The following is a 24,073-nucleotide window of genomic DNA, read 5'->3' on the forward strand; positions in this document are numbered from 1 at the left end:
CCAGTTTCAGTTTTCTGCATATGGCTAGCCAGTTTTCCCAACACCATTTATTAAAGAAGTAATCCTTTCCCCATTGCTTGTCTTTGTCAGGTTTGTCAAAGATCAAATGTTTTTAAATGCCTCTTTTCTGTTCCATTGGTCTATATCTCTGTTTTGGTACCAGTACCATGGTGTTTTGGTCACTGTAGCCTGTAGCATAGTTTGAAGTCAGGTAGTATGATGCCCCAGCTTTGTTCTTTTTGCTTAGGATTGTCTTGGCTCTGTGGGCTCTTTTTTGGTTCCACATGAAATTTAAAGTAGTTTTCTAGTTATGTGAAGAAAGTCAATGGTAGTTTAATGGGAATAGCATTGAATCTATAAATTACTTTGGGCTACTACAGCCATTTTCATGATATTGATTCTTCCTATGCATGAACATGGAATATTTTTCCATTTGTTTGTATCCTCTCTTATTTCCTTGAGTAGTGGTTTGCAGTTCTTATTGAAGTGATCCTTCATATCCTTTGTAAGTCGTATTTCTAGATATTTTATACTCTTTGTAGCAATTGTGAATGAGAGTTCATTCATGCTTAGACTCCCACATAATAATAGAGGGAGACTTTAACACCCCACCTCAATATTAGACAGATCAATGAGACAGAAAATTAACAAGGATATTCAGGACTTGAACACAGCTCTGAATCAAGCAGACCTACTAGACATCTGCAGAACTCTCCAACCCAAATCAACAGAATATATATTCTTCTCAGCACCACATTGCACTTATTCTAAAATTGACCATATAATTGAAAGTAAAACGCTCCTCAGCAAATGCAAAACAACAGATATCATATCAGTCTCTCAGACCACAGTGCAATCAAATTAGAACTCACTCAAAACTGCACAATTACATGGAAATTGAACAACCTTCTCTCGAATGACTACTGGGTAAAGAATGAAATTAAGGCAGAAATAAGTAAGTTCTTCGAAACCAATGAGAACAAAGACACAATGTACCAGAATTTCTGGGGCACAGCAAAAACAGTGTTTAGAGGGAAATTTATAGCACTAAATGCCCACATGAAAAAGAGGTAAAGATCTAAAATTGACACCCTAACATCACAGTTAAAAGGACTAGAGAAGCAAGAACAAACAAATTCAAAGACTAGGAGAAGAGAAGAAATAACTAAGATCAGAGATGAACTGAAGGAGACAGAGACATGAAAAACACCCCTCAAAAGATCAGTGAATTCAGGAGCTGATTTTTTGAAAATATTAACAAAATAGACTTCTAGCCAGTGTAATAAAAAAGAAAAGAGTGAAGAATCAATTAGATACAATAAAAATGATAAAGGAGATACCACCACTGATCTCACAGAAATACAAACTATCATCAGAGAACACCATATACTTTATGCAAATATATTAGGAAATCTAGAAGAAATAGACAAATTCCTGGACACAGACACTGTCCCAAGACTAAACCAGGAAAGAGTTGAATCCCTGAATAGACTAATAATAAGTTCTGAAATTGAGGCAGCAATAAATAGCCTACCAACCAAAAAGAACCCAAGACCAGTCAGATCCATAGCAAAATTCTACAAGAAGTACAAAGAGGAGCTGGTACCATTTCTTCTGAAACTATTCTAAACAATAGAAAAAGAGGAACTCCTCCCTAACTAATTTTATGAAGCTAGCATCATCCTGGTACCAAAATCTGGCAGACATACACACACACACTCACACACACACACACACTCACACACACACACACACACACACACACAGAAAACAAAATTTCAGGCCATTATCCATGAAGAACATCTATGTGAACATCCTCAATAAAATACTGGCAAACCGAATCCAGTAGCACATCAAAAAGCGTATCCACCACAATCAAGTTGGCTTCATCCCTGGGATGCAAGGCTGGTTTAACATACACAAATCAATAAATGTAATCCATCACATAAACAAAACCAATGACAAAAACCATGATTACCTCAATAGATGCAGAAAAGGCCTTGGATAAAAGTCAGCACCGCTTCATGCTAAAAACACCCAATACATTAGGTATTGATGGGATGTATCTCAAAATAATAAGAGCTATTTATGACAACTCACAGCCAATATCATACTGAATGGGCAAAAGCTGGAAGCATTCCCTTTGAAAACTGGCACAAGACAAGAATGCCCTCTCTCACCACTCCTATTCAACATAGTATTGGACGTTCTTGCCAGGGAAATCAGGCAAGAGAAAGAAATAAAGGATATTCAAATAGGAAGAAAGGAAGTCAAATTGTCTCTATTTGGAGATGACATGATTATGTATTTAGAAAAACCCCATCCTCTCAGCCCAAAAACTCCTTAAGCTGATAAGAAACTTCAGCAAAGTCTCAGGATAAAATATCAATGTGCAAAAACCACAAGCATTCCTATGCATCAAGTTATTTTCAATAATTACTCCCACGTTTGCTTTAAGTTTCCAGGTCCTTCTGTGTGGTTGACACCATTTATGGTTATGTTGATTGTTTTAATCATTACATTTCACAAAGCAGTGTTCCTCGCTGAAATTTTATGCATAACCACAATTCACCCCTTAACTACTATATATCATATTTCTCTTAATAACCCATCTTACCTCCTGCTATCCAGAAGGTCAAGAACTGCTTGGTATTTAGAGGTGTCTTAACTCTTTAGGGTCTAGAAATAAGCAATTTATTAAATGGATTCTGAGTACTTGCTACGAGTTAATGCAGTTTCAAAGAAGAGATTTGTTGCTATCTCACTCAAAGGATCAGGTCAAATAGCCTTTCTCCCTTCCACTTTCTACAATTGCTGAAGATATAATTTGGGCTCCATTTTAAACTAAATCCTTGGATAGGGAGGCATCTGACTCTGTCTAAACCAGCTTGTGATGCATTTACTGTTTATGTTTCATGAAGCAAAGGGTTATAGCAGCCTACTCCTCAGGGTTAAGCTCTCAAGCTGGGAGAAAGCTTTCTCTATCAGAGACCTGAGATTTTAAACTCTTTCTCCACTCAGAGACCCCTCATTCTCAATATTACAGCATTTATAAGTGGATGCAGAAGTTATTTTCACACTTAAGAACTCTCAGTCAGCCAAAGAGGCTAGTCGAAGGTCATTCTTTTTGCTTCACTCTTTGAATTTTACGTAGCTTAAATGGTAAGAAATGTATCTCATTCCTCTTATGTTTTTATACTTTAATAGATTTCAGGGTTTTTTAGTGACAGATAAGTAGCAATATTGGAAGTAAGGAAAGACCGAATTTCTATGCAATTATAAAGGCCATAGTAATCACAATATGCATTTTTCTTTATTTATAAATGTCTAAATCATTTATACTGGTTACATTTACTTTCTTTTCACAGGTCTTTTTGTGTGATTAACACCTTTTATGGGTTTGTCCATTAATTAAATTATTTGGCCTCAATTATTTTGTTTGATACTGCAGGTACTACCACAGATAACGATTTAATTTCTTGTCTGAGTAGCTTGTAATAGAGCAGGAGAGTTACTCCAATTTAGCATCACAGGAGCGAACAAGTGCAGGGACTGGGGTCCAACAGAGAAACAAAGCAGAGGTGGGTTTACTATTATCAGGACAAGCAAAAGAATTACTAGCAGTTTCGTGAGTGGGTTCTTATGCCAAAATCCTGTAGGGATCTCTGAGTCAGACTGGAAAAAAATCATGATGTCTTGCATCTCAGTTGTCAGCCCTACAGTAATAAATTTTACCAAGTGAGATTTCTTTTCCTCCTGCACCAGTCTTTCATACAGCTGAACCCAAAATTCAGAGGAAAATAACAGTAGGGGTACAGGGCAACATGAAGTGGGAAGAAAAATGGGGAACATTACAGGAATGGCTTTAGGAACAGTTCAACTATGCCCAACTTCATGGTACCAACCTCAGGGGCTGCCTGCTGGAGTCAGCTGCTTTCCTCTGCACATGCATTCACCCTCCACCTGAGCCAGGTGTTCTTAATTACCAGTTCATCCAGGCAGGACATGCTGGGATTGCTTCATGTATTCACAGACCCTATGTGAAAACCTCTGAGCTGTGGCCAAAAAAAAAAAGTCAAGCAAATACATAAAATCTTGTTTCACTTATAAAGGTGGTTTCTTGTTATAGAAACAGGATATCTGCCCTCCTTATTCAATAATTTCTTCTTAGTTCCTCCCTGTGTCCTATGTTCTAGACTGCATGACAGACTCAGGAGAGTGAGAAAAGGGACTGTAGTGATGATAGAAATAGTTTGAAGTTTCAGTAACCACATGATTGACTAACTTTAATGATAAGTGATATGGATTGGGTGTGTTCCTACCCAGATCTCATGTCAAATTGTAATCCCCAATGTTGGAGGAGAAGCCTGCTGGGAGGTGATTGGATCACGGGGGCGAACTTCTCCCTTGCTGTTCTCATGATAGTGGGTAATTTCTCATGAGACTGGTTGTTTTAAAATGTGTAGCACCTCCCCCTACATGCTCTCATCCTTTTCCTCCAGTCATGTAATATATGCCTGCTTCCCCTGCACCTTCTGCCATGATTGTAAGCTTCCTGAGGCCTCCCCAGCCGTGCTTCCTGTACAGCCTGTGGAACTGTGAGTCTATTAAACCTCTTTTCTTTGTAAATTACCCAGTCTCAGGTAGTTATTTAAAGCAAGACAGGAATAGACTAATAGAATAATTATGACGGTGGATCCTTCATAGTGGTAACCCTCTGCTGTGTGCTTTGCTTGATTTATCTCAATTAATCCTCACAACACTAAGTAGGTTCAATTATTTCCCCATTTACATGGATGAGGAAATATAAAGCACAGAGACCTTAAATGTTCAAAAAGTATTTCCTAGGTATGGATGAATACATTCATCCATGATGAATATATATTGGGTACCTTGACGCAGTCCCAGTCCTCATGGAAATTGTGTCTTATTACATAGCAAAGAAGGGCAGGAGGGAGGAAAGGAGTGAACATGAAGTTCTAGAGGTAGATGCAGGACTCAAAGGAGAGCAATCACCATTGCCCTAGGCAGATTGAATCACGAAATCAATTGCAGTATGAAGAAGCATGACCTACAGTTGGGGAAGTCAGAAGGGAAAAAAGTCATTTTTAAAAGCATGAGATAGATGAGCTCTGATTCTCTTGTAAGGATGTTTGATCTCAGACCCGTTTTATAATACCTTCTGCCTGTGGGTGGCCCCAGGGTTAATTGTGGCCAGAAGGGACCCTGAAGCTTTTGGGTAAATCCATCCTGAAAGACAGGCCAGAACCAAAGATACTGAAAATAATTCACATTTCTGAAACTTCTTCTTTTTTTTTTTTTTTTTTTGCATTTGAAACATTCTACCTTGTTCTATATATTCTGAAATTCAGGTCCTTCTAGTTCTTTTCTGTCTCTTGCTTCTGGCCTGTTTTTTGTGTGTGTGCTTACACTCTTTTCACGTGCCAAGATCTGACTTGCAAATTAGAATCTACCTAGTTATTTTGCTAACTGGTGATTACTCCGGCCTGAATTCTTATTAAAAACAAAACAAAACAAAACAAAAAATCTGTTTTGATGCTCTGCTTTGACGAATAGCCTGTGGGCCTCACCAGTATTTACTTCTTCTTTCAAACAGTTGGAGTGAACAACATTTGCCATTTTCTCCAGTTTTAGTTCTGACAATTATATTCTATTATAGAGTGATTTCTAAGGTAACTTCTGTGATTTGTATTCCGTGTCTGCCTAATCCATTCACAATGTTTAAGTAATTCAGTGCCTTTTAACACAAGGCAGGTTGGAAATGAAAAGAGACTTGCTCCTCAAGTACCTGAGAAAAATAAAAGATAGAAAGGGCTTCAATTACTCAGCCCTGGCCATTCTTCCTTCTCTGACACTAAGGTCAAGATTCCCATAAGCATGGCATGATTCCTTTCATGGTAGTGTGGTCCTGGCATCATTGGCCCCTGGGCTGCTCAGATCTTTACCTCTTCTACCTGAGGAAGAGACAGACTTGTAGGTCTGAATCACAGGACAGGATTCTAACAAAATGAATGGAACTGAAACCACAGAAATAGAGCCCAGATCATTTTCATTTTACTCCTCCTATCCTCTCTCTTCCTTTTTCCATCCACCAAAGAAACCCTACTTAAACTGCTAGGATGCCTCCAGCTGTCACTAGAGTGGATATCCTCTTCTATTTCTCATTGCCTTAATTTCCTCCCAAGTTTCCCGTAGAGAAAGGAGATTTCACTGTTGGCTCTAAATGCAACTTTGTTGTACTTAAGCACTTACTTAATAAATATAGTTTATCCACTGGCGATGTATAAGTAGTTATCTTTTGTTTCATGACCTATGTTAGTCAAATCACACTCAACCACAGAAGTGAGATTATATCAATGAGAATTTTTGCTTCTGTTTTAAAAATTCCAGATACCTACTGTTTAGGTGTTGGTTAAGCCTTTTTATGTTTCACTTTTCTCATCTTTAAAATGGGGATCGTAATAGAACCTACTTCAAATGGTTTTAAGAAAGACTAAATAAGTTTACATGTGTAAGGCACTTAGAAAAGTCGGGCGCACAGTAACTTGTAGGTATTATTGTTGTTGTTGTTGTTTTCTCATGCCAACTCTCAAAGTCATTTACAAACAAATGAATTGCTGGAAGGTAGGGCCACATGTCTGACTAGTAGCAGCTAGTGTGTGCCTTCACGGAGAGAAAAAAGAATAACAGGTAAGTAGTAACCCTTCAACTGGAACATCCAGGTGGACATACTGCATTGGGATTCATCAAAAGAAAGAAAAAAGAAAAATCCTCCAACCAGGAAGAATAGAGGAACAGCAAGACAGGACAATTGCCCTCCTGGGAGTGGCAAGAGACAGGGGAGTGTCCCTGTCACCCACTGTGAGTAAATGGTAAGTGAGTGATTATCCCTGGAGACTCACACTTCTGCCATGGACTTTTGCAACCCTGGGCTCAGGAAATCACCATGAGTCCCCTCAGTGAGGCCTCCAGACTGACCTGGAGAGCTACATGAATCTGGGCAGAGCCACAGCTCAGGTACATGGAGAGTCCCAGGAGCCTTGTATCCCTGGGCATCCTGGCATCAGCAGCTGCAGCTCCAGGAATGGGGAAGATCAGGCTCTCTCACACATCCCCAGGAATGGGGCCAAGTGCACAGGCTGAGCAGTGATAGACTGCAGGCCTTACCTGTACTGCACCTCACAGTACAAGGCCCACTGGCCTGGGACGCTAGTGGGGCCACACCAGGCATACCTGTGCTCTAGGGTGAGTAGCAGTTCTGTGTTTTCCTGGGATGGAGCTCCCAGAGGGCGAGGCAGCCCGCCATTTCTGCTGTCCCACAGCCCTTGCAGCTGTTGCCCTCATGCTGTAGATGGTATGCCATGATTACAGACTGGCATGGATCCCCAGCACAGTGCAGCTGCCCCACAGAAATGTGGCCAGATTATTCTAACCCCACTTCTCCTCACTGTGTTGGGCATCCGGACCTGGGACTCCAGCGTAAGTATTCTGCTTCTCCCTGAGCACTTCAGTGAGAGGTAGCTCTGCATTTCTCTGAGGAGGAAATCCCAGAGACAGCCTATAGCCTCTCCACCTGCAGCTGCATTGATACCCACCCTAACCATCCTCAGGCTGGGAAGGAACAAAGGGCCTGGTCACTACACTGGCACCTCCAGCATACTGCAGCCACCGTATGTATAGGAGCCTAGTCTCTCTTCACTGAGAACCCCCATTCCCCAACTCCTCACTAGGCAGGGCCGCCATCTTGGGACCACAGAATAGCACTACGTCCCTAGCTATGTATAACCAGTGGTAGTGGCTTTGTGTTTTCCTGGGGAGGGGCTCCTAGAGGCAATCCCTCTGGCACTGCCATGGCACTGGTTCTGTCCCTGCTGACCTTGGTCTGAGGAAGAACTGAAGAGTCTGAGAGCTCTACTTGTGCTTCCAGCACAACACAGTCACCATACAGAGAGGAATCCAGTCTCTTCTCCCTTTGAGCACTTGAGTCCCTGCTCTTTCTCAAGTAGAGGCCCCAACTTGAACCAGCTGTGTGGACACCCTATCCCCTGGCTGAACATTCCCAATGGCAGTGGCTCCGCTTTTCTCTAAGGTAGAGCTCCCAGAGGCAACCAAAAACTCCTCTGCCACTGCAAGTGTAGTGGGACTGCCCTTGCTGCCCTCAGATGGGGAAGGAGCAAAGATCCTAAGTGCTCCAACTACACCTCCAGCAAGCTGAAGTTGCCCTAAGGAGAAGAGACCAGTCTGTCTCCCCCATGATGCATCCTCCCTGTGCATCATCAGGCAGAGACATCCCAGCTGAGGCCACAGTACAGCTGCCTCACCAGGTCAGTCATGCTGATTGATAGTGGCTCTGCATTTTTCTGGGATGGAGTCCCAATAGACATGTGAAAATTTTCCCTGCCACAACCTCTGCCAAGGTCCCTTCCCCTGCTGCCTCTCAGGAGAGAACATAAAGCCTGAGCTTAGCCCAGAGCTGTGGTGGATAGCCTGGGAATGACTGAAGCCAGCCCTTAAGTGTGAGAGGAGTTCACACTTTTGGAGAACTGGGAACAGGTGCAATCATGAGAAAATGCAGAGAAGTCATGTGGCTGAGCAAGAGCGTACATACTGGTCATTACACTTAAGTGCCACCACTGAATCACAGACCAGAACTTCAAAATCAAAAAGACTTTGTTCATATACCTCCCTGTGAAACCAAAAACAATAATTCAGGTATAAATAAAGACCTGGCACAAAGTGTCAGCCCTCTAAAAACAACCATATAATAAGTCTATTGATTGTACTCAATTTTCATCACAGTTAAAGAAACACCAGCCCACACAGATGAGAAAGAACCAGTGTAAATACAATGGCCACTTAAAAAGCCAGAGTGACTGCTTTTCTCTAAAAAAGCGGAGTAGTTCCCCAGCACCGGTTCTTAACTAGGCTGAAATATCTGAAATTACAGAAGTAAAATTCTGAATATGAATATAAATGAAGATCATCAAGATTCAGGAGCAAGTCGAACTTCAGTTTGAGGATGTAAGTGTTACAATAAAAAAACACAACTGATAGATAAAATGATCATTATAAGAAAGACACAAACTGATCTGGTAGAACCAAAAAACACACTACAAGAATTTTATAATACAACCATTAGTATAAACAACAGAACAGATCAAGCTGAGGAATGAATCTCAGAACTTGAAGATTAGCTCATTGAACTAACTCAGTCAGAAAAAAATTAAGAAAGAGGAATGAAAAAGAATAAACAAAACTTCTGAGAAACATGGGAGCTTGTAATGAAACCAAATCTGTGACTTATTGATGTCCCTGAAGGAAATGGGGAGAAAGCAAGCACCTTGAAAATGCATTTTAGGATATTATCCATGAAAACTCCCCCACCATCACTAGAGAGGCATATCACTGGAGAGGCAAATATTCAAATTCAAGAAATGCAGAGAACCCCTGTGAGACACTGTATAAGAATACTATCTCTAAGACACATAGCCATCAGATCTTGGGTCAAAATGAAAAAGAAAAAATGTTAAAGGCAACTAGAGAGACAGGGAACATCACCCACAAAGGGGACCCTATCAGCTAACAGTGGACCTATCAGCAGAAACCCTACAAGCCATAAGAGATTGGGGGCCTATATTCAGCATTCTTAAAGAAAAGAAACTCCAAACAATTTCATACCCAGCCAAACTAAGCTTTATAAGCAAAGGAAAAATAAGACCCTTTTCAGAAAAGCAAATACTGAGGCAATTAATTACCACCAGACCTGCCTTACAGGAGGCCCTGAAGGGAGTGCTAAATATCAAAAGGGGAGACTGTTACAAGTCACTACAAAAACACACTTAAGTACACAGACAGTTGACACTATAAAGCAACCACACAAATAAGTCTGCATTATAACCAGCTAATAATATAATCACTGAAACAAATCCACACATATCAATATTAATCTTGAATTTAAACAGCTGAATGCCCCCAATTAAAAGGCACAGAGTGGCAAGCTGGATAAAGAGGGAAGACCCAATGGTATGCTGTATTAAAGAGACCCATTCACATGCAATGACATTCATAGGCTCAAAATAAGGGAATGAAGAAAAATCTATCAAGAATATATAAAACAGAAAAAATCAGAGGTTGCTATACTAGTTTCAGGCAAAACAGACTTTAAAGAAACAAAGACCAAAAAAGACAATGAAGGACGTTACATAATAGTAAAGGATTCAATTCAACAAGAAGCCCTAACTATTCTAAATATATATGTACCCAATACAGGAGCACCCAGATTCATAAAGCAAGTTCTCATAGACCTACAAAGAGACTTAAATTTCCACAGAATAATAGTGAGAGACTTCAGCACTCCACTGATAGTATAAGACAGATCATCAAGGCAGAAAATTAACAAAAATATTTAGGACATGAACTCAATGGACCAAATGGACCTAATAGCCATCTACAGAAATCCCCACCCAAAAACAACAGAATATACATTCTTCTCATCACTACATGGCACATACTCTAAAACTGACCACACAATTGAACATAAAACAATCCTCAGCAAACTAAAAAACAAAAAAATTGAAATCATGCCAATGGCACTCATGGACTACAGCCAAATAAAAATAGAAATAAATGCTAAAAACAACTGTTCAAAATCATATAACTACATTGAAATTAAACCTGATCCTGAAAGACTTTTGGGTAAAAAATGAAATTAAGGCAGAAATCGAGTAATTCTTCAAAGCTAACGAGAACAAAGATAGAACATACCAACATCTCTGGGACACAGTTAAGGCAGTGTTAAGAGGATAGTTTATAGTACTAAACACTGATGTCAAAAATTTAGAAATATCTCAAATTAAAAACCTAACGTCACAGCTAGAAGACTGAGAGAAACAAGAACAAATCAATCTCAAAGCTAGCAAAAGACAAGACATAATCAAAATTAGAGCTAAAGTGAAGGAAATTGAGATGTGAAAAACCATACATAACAAATGCCTCAACAAATCCAAGAGTCAGTTTTTGAAAAAATAATAAGATATATAGCCCACTAGCTCAACTAATAAAGTCAAAAAGAGAGAAGATTCAAACAAACACAATCAGAAATGATAAAAGGGATATTACTACTGACCTCACAAAACTACAAAAAAACCTTCACAGATTACTATGAATATCTCTATGCACGCATGCTAGGAAACTCAGAAGAAATGGATAATTTTCTGGAAATATACAACCCCCTAAGTTTGAACCAAGAAGAAGTTGAATCCCTGAAATGATCAATAATGAGTTCCAAAATTGAATCTGTAATAAAAAATTTACCAACCAGAAAACATCCAGGACCAGATGGATTCACAGCCAAATTCTATCTGATGTATAAAGAAGAGCTGGTAGTGTTCCCACTGTAACTATTTCAAAAAATTGAGAAAAAGGGACTCTATAACTCATTTTATGTGGTCAGCATCATTCTGAAACCAAAGCCTAGCAGAGACACAACAGAAAGAAAGCTTCAGACCAATATCCTTGATGAACCTATGTGCAAAAATCCTCAGCAAAATACTAGAAAACCAAATCCAGAACATTTAAAAGCTAATCCACCATGATCAAGTAGGCTTTATAAGAGGGATGTGAGGTTGGCTTAATATATGCTAGTCAATCAATGTTATTCATCACATAAACAGAACTGAAAACAAAAACCATAAGATTATCTCAATAGACACAGAAAAAACTATTGATAAAATTTAACATTCCCTTATGTTAGAAAACCTCAACAAAGTAGGCATTGAAGGTGCATACTTCAAAATAATAAGCACCATCTATGACAAACCCACAACCAACTTCATACTGAATGGTAAAAAGGCTGGAAGCACTTCCCTTGAAAATCTGGACAGTACAAGAGATGGCCTCTCACTATACCTATTTAGCATCATACTAGAAGTCCTAACCAGAGCAGTCAGGCAAGAGAAGGAAATAAAAGGCATCCAAATACGAAGAGAGGAAGTCAAACTATCCCTGTTGGCGGATGATATGATTCTATGCCTAGAAGAGAATATTCTCTGCCAAAAAGCTCCTTGATCTGATAAACAGCTTCAGTATAGTTTCAGGGTAAAAAATCAATGTACAGAAATTAGTACCAAGCTGAAAGCCAAATCAGGAACACATTCACATTCACAATAGCTAAAAAATGATAAAATACTAAAAAATACAGCTAACCAGAAAGACGGAAAATTGCAACAATTACAATCAGAAAACTCTGCTCAAAAAAATCAAAGAAGACACAAACAAATGGAAAATATTCCATGCTCATGGATAGAAAGAGTCAATATTGTTAAAATGGTCATACTACCCAAAGCAACAGATTCAATGCTATTTCCACATTCTTTCCAGAATTTTTTAAAAAACTATTTTAAAATTCATATGGAACCAAACGGGAATCTGAATAGCCAAAGGAAATGTTAAGAAAAAAATACACAGCAGGAGACATCACAACTTCATACTATACTTCAGACTTTCAATACCCAAAAGCATATACTGCTACAAAACAGACATGTAGACGAGTGGAACAGAATAGGGGGCCCAGAAGTAATGCTACACACCTACAACCATCTGATCATTGACAAAGTTGGCAAAATTAAGCGATGGAGAAAGAACGCTATATTCAATAAATGATACTGGGATAAGCTGCTAGTCATATGTAGAAGATTGAAATTGAACCCCCTCTGTACACCATACACAAAAATCAACTCAAAATGGATTAAAGAATTAAATGTGAAACCTAAAATGGTTAAAAGTCTGGAAAATATCCTAGGATATACCATTCTGGACATTTGAGCTGGCAAGCTTTTCATGATGAAGATGTCAAAAGCAATTGCAGAAAAAACAACAATTGACAAATAGAACCTAATTAAACTAAAGAGCTTCTCCATAGAAAAATAAACTATCAAAAGAGTAAACAGACAACCTATGGAATGGGAAAAAATATTTTCAAACTATACATCCAACAAAGGTGTAAATCCAGAATCTATAAGAAACTTGAACAACCAGCAAAAACCAAACAACCCCCCATTACAAAGTGGGCAAAGGACATAAACAGATACTTTTCAAAAGAAGACATACATATGGAAACAAACATATGAAAAAATTGTTCAACATTGCTAATCATTAGAGAAATGTCAATCAAAACTACAGCAAGTTACCATCTCACACCAGTTGGAATGGTTATTATTATAAAGTCAAAAAATAACATACTGGCAAGGCCACAGGGAGAAGAAACACTTATACTCTGCTGGTGAGGGTGCAAATTAGTCCAATCACTCTAGAAAACAGTTTGTTCATTCCTCAAAGACCTAAAAACAGAATTACCATTCCTTCCAGCAATCCCTTTACTGGGTAGATACCCAAAGGAACATAGATTCTTCTACTGTAAAGATACATGCTCACATTTGTTCACTGCAGCATTATTTATAATAACTAAGACATGGAATCAACTTAAATGCCCATCAATGATAGTGTGGATAAAGAAAATGTGGTATGTATTTCATCAGGAATACTATGAAACCTTACAAAAAAACTGGATCATATCCTTTGCAGCAATATGGATAGAGCATGATGCTACTGTCCTAAGTGAATTAACACAGGAACATAAAACCAAATACTGCATGTTCTCACTTACAAGTGGAAGCTAACCAATGAAAACACAGGGACATAAAGAGATAAACAAGACACAGACACAAAGAGAGGAATGAGGGACACAGAGGCCTACTTTAGGCTGGAGAGTGGGAGGAGAAAAAAGATTAACAAACTACCTATTAGGTACTATGCTTAACACCTGAGTGAGAGAATAATATGTACACCAAATCCCTGTGACATGTAGTTTACCCAAATAACAAACTTACACCTAAAATAAAAGTTAGCAAGAATACTTAAGGATTTATTTCAGAAATAGATTAAGCAGTTTCTGACATTTTCCGTATTTGTTAATAATATTTTTATTAACAGCAAAAATTTTGGAGTACCTATTCTACACTTGTTACTTCCAGATGATTGAATGAGTAGCTTATTCTTGTTTCTAAACTCCAGTTCTTTTGTGTATATAAAATGAAGATATTTCTAATTTACAGGGCTGTTATAAAGAATACCTGTAGCATTTAGGATATATAATAAGCTCTGAATATGTGATAGCTATTATTATCATGCAGAGATTTCCATGGTTGGTTAGGGGAAGATATCACAAAATGTCTCTGTGATTCCTTTCTGTTAGATAAAATTGAGCTATTAATTGGATAATTAAACTATCAATTTTTAGAAAGGTCTAATTAAATATGCAAGTCCTTTTGACTACACTAGAGTATCTCAGAGTATAAGTTCAGGTTTGAAACAATTTCTTTTCTCATTGAAATAATAGTTGTTTTTCTCATGATATTATCTAGTGCTCATCGCAATCTCAGGGATACCATGTTAGCCTCCATGGATCTGATTCTCATATGTATTAGTCTGCTTTCATGTTGCTGATAAAGACATACCTGAGACTAGGATTAAAAAAAGGTTTAATGGATAACTCACAGTTCCACCATGGTTGGGGAGACCTCACAATCGTGGCAGAAAGCATGGAGGAACAAGTCATGTCTCACACGGATGGCAGCAGGCAAAGAGAGAGCTTGTGCAGAGAAACTCCCATTTTTAAACCCATCACATCTCATGAGACTCAGTCACTATACCAAGAACAGTGCAGGAAAGATCCACCTCCATAATTCAATCACTTCCTACTGGGTTCCTCCCACAACACAAGGGAATTGTGAGAGTTACAATATAAGATGAGATTTGGATTGGGACAGGTCCAAACCATATAATTCCAGCCCTGGCCCTTCCCAAATATCATGTCCTCACATTATAAAATGAATCATGCCTTCCCAGCAGTTCCCCAAAGCCTCATCTCAGCATTAACTCGAAAGTCCAGAGTCCTAAATCTCATCCAAGATAAGGCAAGTCCCTTCCACCTATGAGCCTGTAAAATCAAAAGCAAGTTAGTTACTTCCTAGATACAATGGGGGTACAAGAATTGTGTAAAAAAGCCATTCCAAAGGGAGAAATTGGCCAAAACAAAGAGGTTACAGGGCCCATGCAAGTCAAAAATCCAACAGGGCAGTCAAATCTTAAAGCTCCAAAATGATCTCCTTTGACTCCATGTCTCACATCCAGGTGATGCTGAGGCATGATGTAGGTTCCTATGGTCTTAGGCAACTCTGGTCCTGTGGCTTTGTAGGGGATGGAACCCTCCTGGCTGTTTTCATGGACTGTATTGAGTATCTGTGGCTTTTCTAAACACATGTTTCAAGCTATTTGTTGATCTACTGTTCTGAAATCTGGAGGATGGTGGCCCTATTCTCACAGTTCCACTAGGTGAGCCCCAGTAGAGACTCTGTGTGGGGGCTTGAACTCCACATTTTCCTTCTGCACTGCCCTAGCAGAGGTTCTCCATGAGAACCCTGGCCCTGCAACAAACCTACCTGGACATCTAGGCATTTCCATACCTCCTCTGTAATCTAGGTAGAAGTTCCCAAACCTCAATTCTTAACTTCTATGTACTGGCAGGCTCAAAACTCCATGAAAGCTGCCAAAGCTTGAGTCTTTAACCCTGTGAAGCCACGGCCTGAGCTCTATTATGGCCCTTCGGCCATGGCTGGAATGGCTGAGATGCTGGCACCATGTTCCTAAGCTACACACAGCCCAGGAACCCTGGGCCTCACCCACAAAGCCACTGTTTCCTCCTAGGCCTCTGGGCTTGTGATAGGAGGGGCTGCCATGGAGACCTCTGACATGACCTGAAGACATTTGCCCCATTGTCTTGCAAATTAACATTCAGCTCCTCATTACTTGTGCAAATTTCTGCAGCCTACTTGAATCTTTCCTCAGAAAATGAAATTTTTTCCCTATCGCACTGTCAGACTTCAAGTTTTCTAAGCTTTTATGTTCTGCCTCCCTTAAAAAACTGAATGATTTTTAACAGTTCCCAAGTCACCTCTTGAATGTTTTACTGCTTAGAATTTTTTTCTGCCATATACCCTAAATCATATCTCTCAAGTTCAAAGTTTCACTCATCTCTAGGGCAGGGGCAAAATGCCACCCAACTCTTGACTAAAACATAGCCAGTGTTACCCCAACAAGTTCCTCATCTCCATCTGAGACCACCTCAGCCTGGATTTTATTGTTCATATCACTATCAGCATTTTGGTCTAAGCTATTCAACAAGTCTCTAGGAAGTTCCAAATTTTCCCACATTTTCCTGTCTTCTTCTAAGCCCTCCAAACTGTCCCAACCTCTGCCTGTTACCCAGTTCCAAGGTCTCCTCCACATTTTTTTCAGCAGCACCTGACTCTACTGGTACCAATTTCCTGTATTAGTTCATTTTCCTGTTGCTGAAAAAGACATACCCGAGACTGGGAAGAAAAACAGGTTGAGTAGAGAACTCACAGTTCCATGGCTGGAAAGGCCTCACAATCATAGCGGAGCACACAGAGAAACAAGTCACATCTTACGTGGATGGCAGCAGGCAAAGAGAGAGCTTGTGCAGGGAAACTCTCATTTTTAAACCTGATATCATGAGACTCATTCACTATTTCAAAAAGAGTGTGGGAAAGACCCACCCCCACAGTTCAATTAACTCCTACCAGGTTCCTCTCACAACATATGGGAATTGTGGAAGTTACAATTCAAGATGACATTTGGGTGGGGACACAGCCATATTATCATAGATTCTGAATGTAAGCACTGAATGACAACTAGAAAGGTACTTTCTTCCATGTGGCATCTTTTCATTTTACCTAGCAGAGAAATAAACGAGGTAATCTTTTTTCTCTGTTTCCTTCTCTTTCATTGTTTCTCTCTCTTACCCTTCACTTCACCTCCATGCTTACCCACAAATATACACAGATACTGTGCTGTACTTTTTTTATTGTGATTTTATAGAAATATGGGATGTTTTGGATTCTTTCCTGCAAAATGCATTAATTTAAAATATACAGAGGCAATCCATTTAAGACACTGAGATATGAGTGATCTACTAAGAATGATCTATATTGAAACAGGAGAAAATAACTCCTTTCTGATTGTGGTGTATGAATGTGAAAAAAGGGTAAATTATGTAAATCTGTGGATATTTTACTAGAATATGATAATATTTTACAAACAGAAATAATAGCTACATTTTGCTTTCAATTATATTTAGAATAAGGCTAATTCCAATAAATGTATGGTTCAGTGTTAGCTTGTAGTATAACTTTAAAAGGGCTTTTTTGCTACATTTACTAAGTAATAGACCTAGGAGGCATAGTTAGTAGACTATTTTTATGCATACATCATATTAAATTGTAAATATTCATTTTAAACCATTGCATTTTATATTCAGAAAAAATACCAAAATTAACTTCAGTTAATATTTTTCTTCTCTCTGTTTGCTTTAAAAAGACTCAGTGTTTCCCCATAAGTGTTTTTTAACCTCTGGCTTCACTTCCTTTAATTAAGGGTTTCAAATGAAAATACACCCTCCCAGGAAACAAGTTAAGTAGAATAACGGAAAAATAATAGATGAGGCTACAAAAACTCAGGTCCTCGAAGCCATTTGTAAAGCTTTAGTTAAACTCACTGCTGCTCCCACAGAAATCAGAATAGAAGAACGAACCCACTGAGACATACATAGTCTAACAAAAATATTTAACACAGCAGAAAGTAGAAGAGCAGAAGTGAGAGGTTTACCAGGTGTTTTATACCAGAAGTGCCCCATACCTTGAAGCAGTTCACTTTAGAAGCAAAAGTGGAACTAATATTTAAGAAGAATTTAAAGCTATTTAGAAATAGATAATATCATTAGCCTTGTCACATTGTTCCAAGTACATCTATTTTGTAAGCCACAGAGAATTTGGAAAATACTCATATCTCCATAGAAAGGTGAGCCTTTGTCATTCTATTAATAATTTTGGAGATAACTTGGTATGCTTATTAGATCCCCCAAAACAAAGGTTTTTGAAAAAGCAGTATACATTGGAATGACATTTTAGTCATTCCAATTGATTATCATAAGATTTATATATTAGCTTACTGGTTATACTTCACACTATTAGTTTACTCAAATTTTCTGTTTCTCTGTTCTTTAAATAGTTTAATTTTCAGAGATGCACAGAAAAATGTTTGAGTAGGAAAGCCATGCAAATCATGGAATGTGTGAAGAAATTCTTGATTGGATTAAAAAGTTAAATTTTCTTTTTTTTCCTATATGTACCTTACACTGAATGTTCATTATGGGATAACAAAGTTTGATTTCATAAAGTTTGGCTATTCAATGAAAGTAAATTAAAATTAAAAAATGATTCATTTCCCATAGTTGAACTAATCTAGTGGCTCTCAACATGGTGATTTTGCCACCTAGAGGACACACCTGGTGGTAACGGTAAGGACAGTGCTACGGATGTCTAGTGACTGGAGGTCAGGGATATTGGTCTGCACTCAAATAATTAACTGGGGCAAAATGTCAATAGTGTCAATGTTGAGAAACTCTGAATTAGTCAAACAGAATTTAAGTTAAGGGAGGGAGGAGGGAGGAAATGAAGTTAGACTTGGGAAAAAATGGCTAAATTAGGTTGGAAGTCAGATATGGGTGCATTTTTGGATAGAATATAAAATTTAATCAATGTATTAATGATTTCATGTGCTGTGGTATTTATCCTGCTTCTTTGTACCTCCAATGGAGATATTAATTATCTTATTACATTTTGGGCTTCTTTACATCCTTTACATACCTTCATCCATATGAATCTCCTTCCTTTTCTTGAACATCTATTCAAAGAAAACTGCATTACATATTATTTGCATATATATATTATATATTCATAATATATATATCAGGATGATTTTTCTGGCTAGTAATACCTTTTTTTTGTTAAGTGACTTTAGATATTGTTTCAAAGTTTTCAATGCATTAGATTAGGACAATGATTAAGAACATGTACTTCTGAGCCTGACAGACTTCAAGGAAATGTTGTCTTTGATACTTATTAGCTGATTGACTTTGAGAAAGTGGTTTAACCTCATTGAATCTCAATTTTCTTATCTTTAAAATGGGACTGATAATATCTAGCTCATATAATCACTTAAAGAATACCGAATGTATTACATATTATTCAGAGAATTAGCACCCAAGAGGTGGTCATTTAAATCTTGTGTTTTTACATGTGTACTCCTCTACCATTTCCCCATCATTCCATGTGTGCATTTATTCATCCTTAAATAAATATAGCCATAACCAAGTGTGAGAGTTGACAGTGCACACTATGAGTGAATTGTCCTTCTACATCTTCACTATCCACTTGGGCCTTGTCTGCTTACTCTTCTCGGGTCTATATCTATGTGCTGAGAGTAGCTCCCAACCTGCTCAAGTAACAAAGATTCCTAATTCAGAACATCACTGCATTGCATTGTTTTCTCTCTCAACCACTTATCTGATATTAATCTATAAAATTCTCATGCTTTTTGAAACATTTTTACTAATAGCTATGCATAAACCCAGATTAAGAATAAAAGATCCAGAAATGATAAATTAAAGATATTTCCACTGGGATATGAGAGAAAAAACTTTTTTTTCAAATACTTTTTCCAAAACAATGCTTCTTTCTAAAATTTGTTTCATAGTTAATAGATCAAATCTGAAACTTCTTCCTATTTTTTTCTAATCAAAATCAGTTAGATTTAGGAAATGTAACTTAGTAAACTTACATAATAAAAAAATCAAAGAAAATTTATTAGTAAGAAAAGACACAAGTTACAGTTTCTAAAAGTGACCAGAGAAATTGGAGTATTTATATTTGTATTGCAGATGTGTGCATGTGTACACAACCTACGTTGTATAATTAAACAATCACAATAATTTGAATATTAAACTATATATTCTGAGTATGTGGTGAAAATTTTTTGGCTTAAAATGTTTATATGATTAAACATTATCCATAGAAAAGAGGCCACACAGAAATTAAGCAATAACATGCAGGACATTTTATTTGAATGAAAGTTTAACATATTTCCATACAAATTATTTTTATTAGAAGAATAGCTTTCAATAATCATATTTTAAACCATTAGCACTTATTCTAGAGTATAAATACCAGCAAAATAAAAATGTTTATGATACTTATGAATTAGGGTGATATCTGAAATTTTACCAACGATTATTGTGTGAACACCAACCAATGAGACAATAGTACTGACCAATCAGAATGGATGCTGGTATACAAAATCCAGAATAGCCACATTAGTGCATAATGCCTGCACATTTGCCCTGTATATTGATTTAAAACACAAGGGTATCAACATGTATATTCATATTTTGCCTAAGCTATCATTCTAAAACATTTGCAGGAATATTATAAAGTTTATTACTTTCCATTGGTACATGTTTCATAGAGCCAGAAGACAAAATGTCAAAGTAGTAAAATTTATCGTATGTGAGGAATGTAGTAAAATTTCAGAGCTTCCCCAACAGTTTCTTTCTTATCTAATTATCATTATTCTGTTTTAATTGAAAGTTACACAAATGTCAGACATTAAATCTAAGACAAATGTCAAATGGAATCCCACAACTGTACAGTAACATCCCAGGCATCTACATATATTTTAGCCGATCGTTAGCAATTAGTAGCATTTATCTGTCCATTTAATTGTTCTTCTGATCTTTCCCAGATGATTTTTTTTTTTTAGTTCCCAAAACGCATTGGCTCAGAGTTAAAATTCTATTGGTTTTTCATCATGCAACCATTTCATTAGGCTTTTAGCCTGGCTGATCCCATTAAAATCGCTGCTGCACACTTGGCCTGTGTTTACCCATGTGAGGTGAAGTGGAGCACAAGGCAACCACTCATAATTCAGGCCCAAGAAACTCTTTTGCCTGAAAGATTTAAATAGTTGATACTAAGGGTTTTCTCTCCTTGAATTATAAGAATTATTTCAGTTTCCTTCTTTAGTTTAAAGAAAGCATTGTGAGCCCATATGAACATGTTGGATTATCTATCTCAGCAAGAACTGTTTTCTAGAACTGTTTCCAAGAACTGTTTTCCTTTTGTAAAGGAAGAAACTGTAAAGTCCTTTCTTGGTTCTTAACATTTCTCTTTATTGAACCTTTCTTGACCAGTCAATCAGATAAGGTAAAGGAGTCTTACATAGGTTCAATACATCAGTCTATTAGTGTGACTTGGTTTTGGGGTTCAGGGGAGACTTAGCTCCCCTGAGAGGATGTTTTTCTAGGCTCTTGTTCCCTCACTCACCCTGGAATGGGAGAAGGGACCATGCCAGGTGTGGTGTGCTTGCAAGTAAATATCAGACCCCAGAGTGTTTTTGCAGAAAGTGATTTATTTAGGCAGAGAAAGAGAAAAAGGAGAAAGAAAAAGATTAGACAGAAAAGCTTCCACAAGATTGTGGAAGGAGACCCCAATATGGAATTTGGCTGGATGTGGGGACACGGACTTTTAACCTGGGAGGAATTCCTACCTCCTTCAAGTTTCTAGGCCAATGAAAGGAGTTCCTTTAAACTTACACTGGAGTAATTGATCTTTGATTCTTTCCCCAGCACGCAAACATTTACACAAAGATCTCTAATCCCCAGATGGAGAGGTGCTGTAGGCATAGGGCTGGCAAGCTCTTGCCCTTGAAACTACATGCCCTTGTGGACCTGGGAAGAGAATACAATCCCTCATTAGGATGGGAAAGAGGAGCAGATGCTCCAGACCTGGGATTCTAACCTAAAGCTCCTGATCCCAGCCCATGTTCCTATGACTATCTTGCACTGCCTTTATGATCAGCGCTAAAAGAGTAAGAAAGCTGAGGTAGTTTTGGTTCATGGAGAACTTGGTACCCTTGGTCCAATATCGCAGCCGAAGAAAAAGCTTCCTTTCAAAGTATAATGCTGTCTGAGCACAGAGTACTGAAAAGCTTTCTGTGTCATTGCCAGGTAGAGAATCAGCCTGAAAGTGTCATAATCAGTTACTGGTGAGTAGTGCAAAGTGTCATGGAAGCATAATAAAGTGCCAAGCAAGGACACATGTCTAGAATAAGAATCAAACTCTTCCAAAAAATGGTGTCGTTAATTGAATTATCAGACAAAAATCAATGACACAGAAATGACTTTAAAATATAACTGCATTACCTTCCATTTGTAATCTAATTGGGCTGACTAAGGCACAGCCATATATGTTCACTGTTGCCCATCTCACCATGTTTTCTACTTGCCAGCACCTATCACCTTAATGCTTTGGAGTTGAGACAGTTTTGGCACCTACACAGTATAATAGTACTTTACACATTTAAGCAGAAACATATCAGATACAGGTTTCTTTTGCCTTACTCAAGACTTTTATATGAAATGAATAGTAGTTTATAGTTTTGAGAAGTAAATATATAGTTTATTTATACATGTTAAATATTAGATGACTTTTTATCTCATTAACTGGTGTGTGCATGCATATTTTTGTGCAAGCCCATGTGTATTTTTCTCCTAATATAGATTTTTTCCCCAAAAAACAATAGCTGACTTTAATAAAGCCCATCTTGTGTGCCAGACACCAAGTCTAAACACTTAGGATAAGCACTTATAGACAAAGTGTTTATCTAAAAGTTATAGTAACCAATTACTCCCCAAACAACTCTATGTGGTATTAATAACTACATTTTACAACTAAGGAATCTGAAGTTATGATAGGCAATGTGCCTGAGGGCCCTCAACTAGGAAGTGTTAGAGTTGGGAATGGAATTCAAGGAGTCTGGCTGAAACACGTATTGGTTAACTGTTTTATGTAATACTGTTAACATGTAGTCAGAGAAACAAATTTATCATGTGGACCTGACTTCCATTGTCTCTTTCTTATGTAATTTTAATTTCCAGGTGACCCTTAATGGAAATGAAAAGACAAAAAGTTATTTGTCTAATTTCATTTACAAGTGACTTTCTAATTTCTAGAAAATACAAGGAAAGCCGGGTTATATCATTTATTAAAATAAAATGACTTTTTAGTATTTGATTATCATTATACATTTCAAATCATTTAAAGAAGTTTTAATGTGGCATATCAATTTCAGTTTATTAAAATGATTCAAAATCAGCAAATTATAGTATCATTCTGTGTTGACCATGGGCAATGTACCACTTGTGCCCTGGCTTCCAATCTTTCATGAAGATACTTGTTTGGCAGCAATGAAACAGTTTTAGCCAGGTCTTAGTAGATCTGGGACAAGTTTTAAAATATTTTCTAGGATGTTTATATAATGATGATTTTTTAAATCTCAGAGACTAACCATTCATATTCATTACAAAAATACAGTTCTTCCCTGCTCCTCCCACCTACCACCAAAAATGTGGACTCCAGCAAGCTATACTGCCTAAGCATGCATTTGGAAATTTAGTGGTTGTAAATATCTGTTTCCACATCTGAATGATGCCTTTATTTCAAAACACTTAGGGAAGTTCTAGTGGATCAAGAAATTAGACCAAGGAAGGGGGCAATGTGGTGTATACTGCTGCTCCCCTCTCCTAGGCACCTCTGATGAATCCAGCATGCCTTTCTGATAAGCTTGAACACAGTGCAAGGCACCTTTGCAGGAAGGGAATAATAATCAATTAGAATTGGTAAGCAAGTTTAAATTTATTTGTCTTGCCTATATTAAACCAAATCATCATCATCATCATCATCATTATCATCATTAATTTTAAAACCTAAACCACAAAAAGCAAAATAAAAAACTTACCAGAAAATAGACTGTGGGCAAGGACAAAAATCTAGGCTATACCGTCATCACCAATGGAATAACAGCTTGAAGCTGCAAGTCTTTTGCCTTTTTACTTTCTGAAAAGCTTTAAGTCTAAGTTTTTGATAAGAAATCAATCATACATTTGCTTCTAGAAAGGATGATTATGCAATTAAATTTAATTATTTTAAACCCTTAGGAAATTTCTGATTTGTATTAGATTTTTCGTTTACTTAGGTTGTTAACTGCAAGTCTCTTGAAGGCAGAGGTCATGCACTTCATA

This window comes from Callithrix jacchus, chromosome 7, assembly GCF_049354715.1.
Source record: "Callithrix jacchus isolate 240 chromosome 7, calJac240_pri, whole genome shotgun sequence".
NCBI classification, from domain to species: domain Eukaryota; kingdom Metazoa; phylum Chordata; class Mammalia; order Primates; family Cebidae; genus Callithrix; species Callithrix jacchus.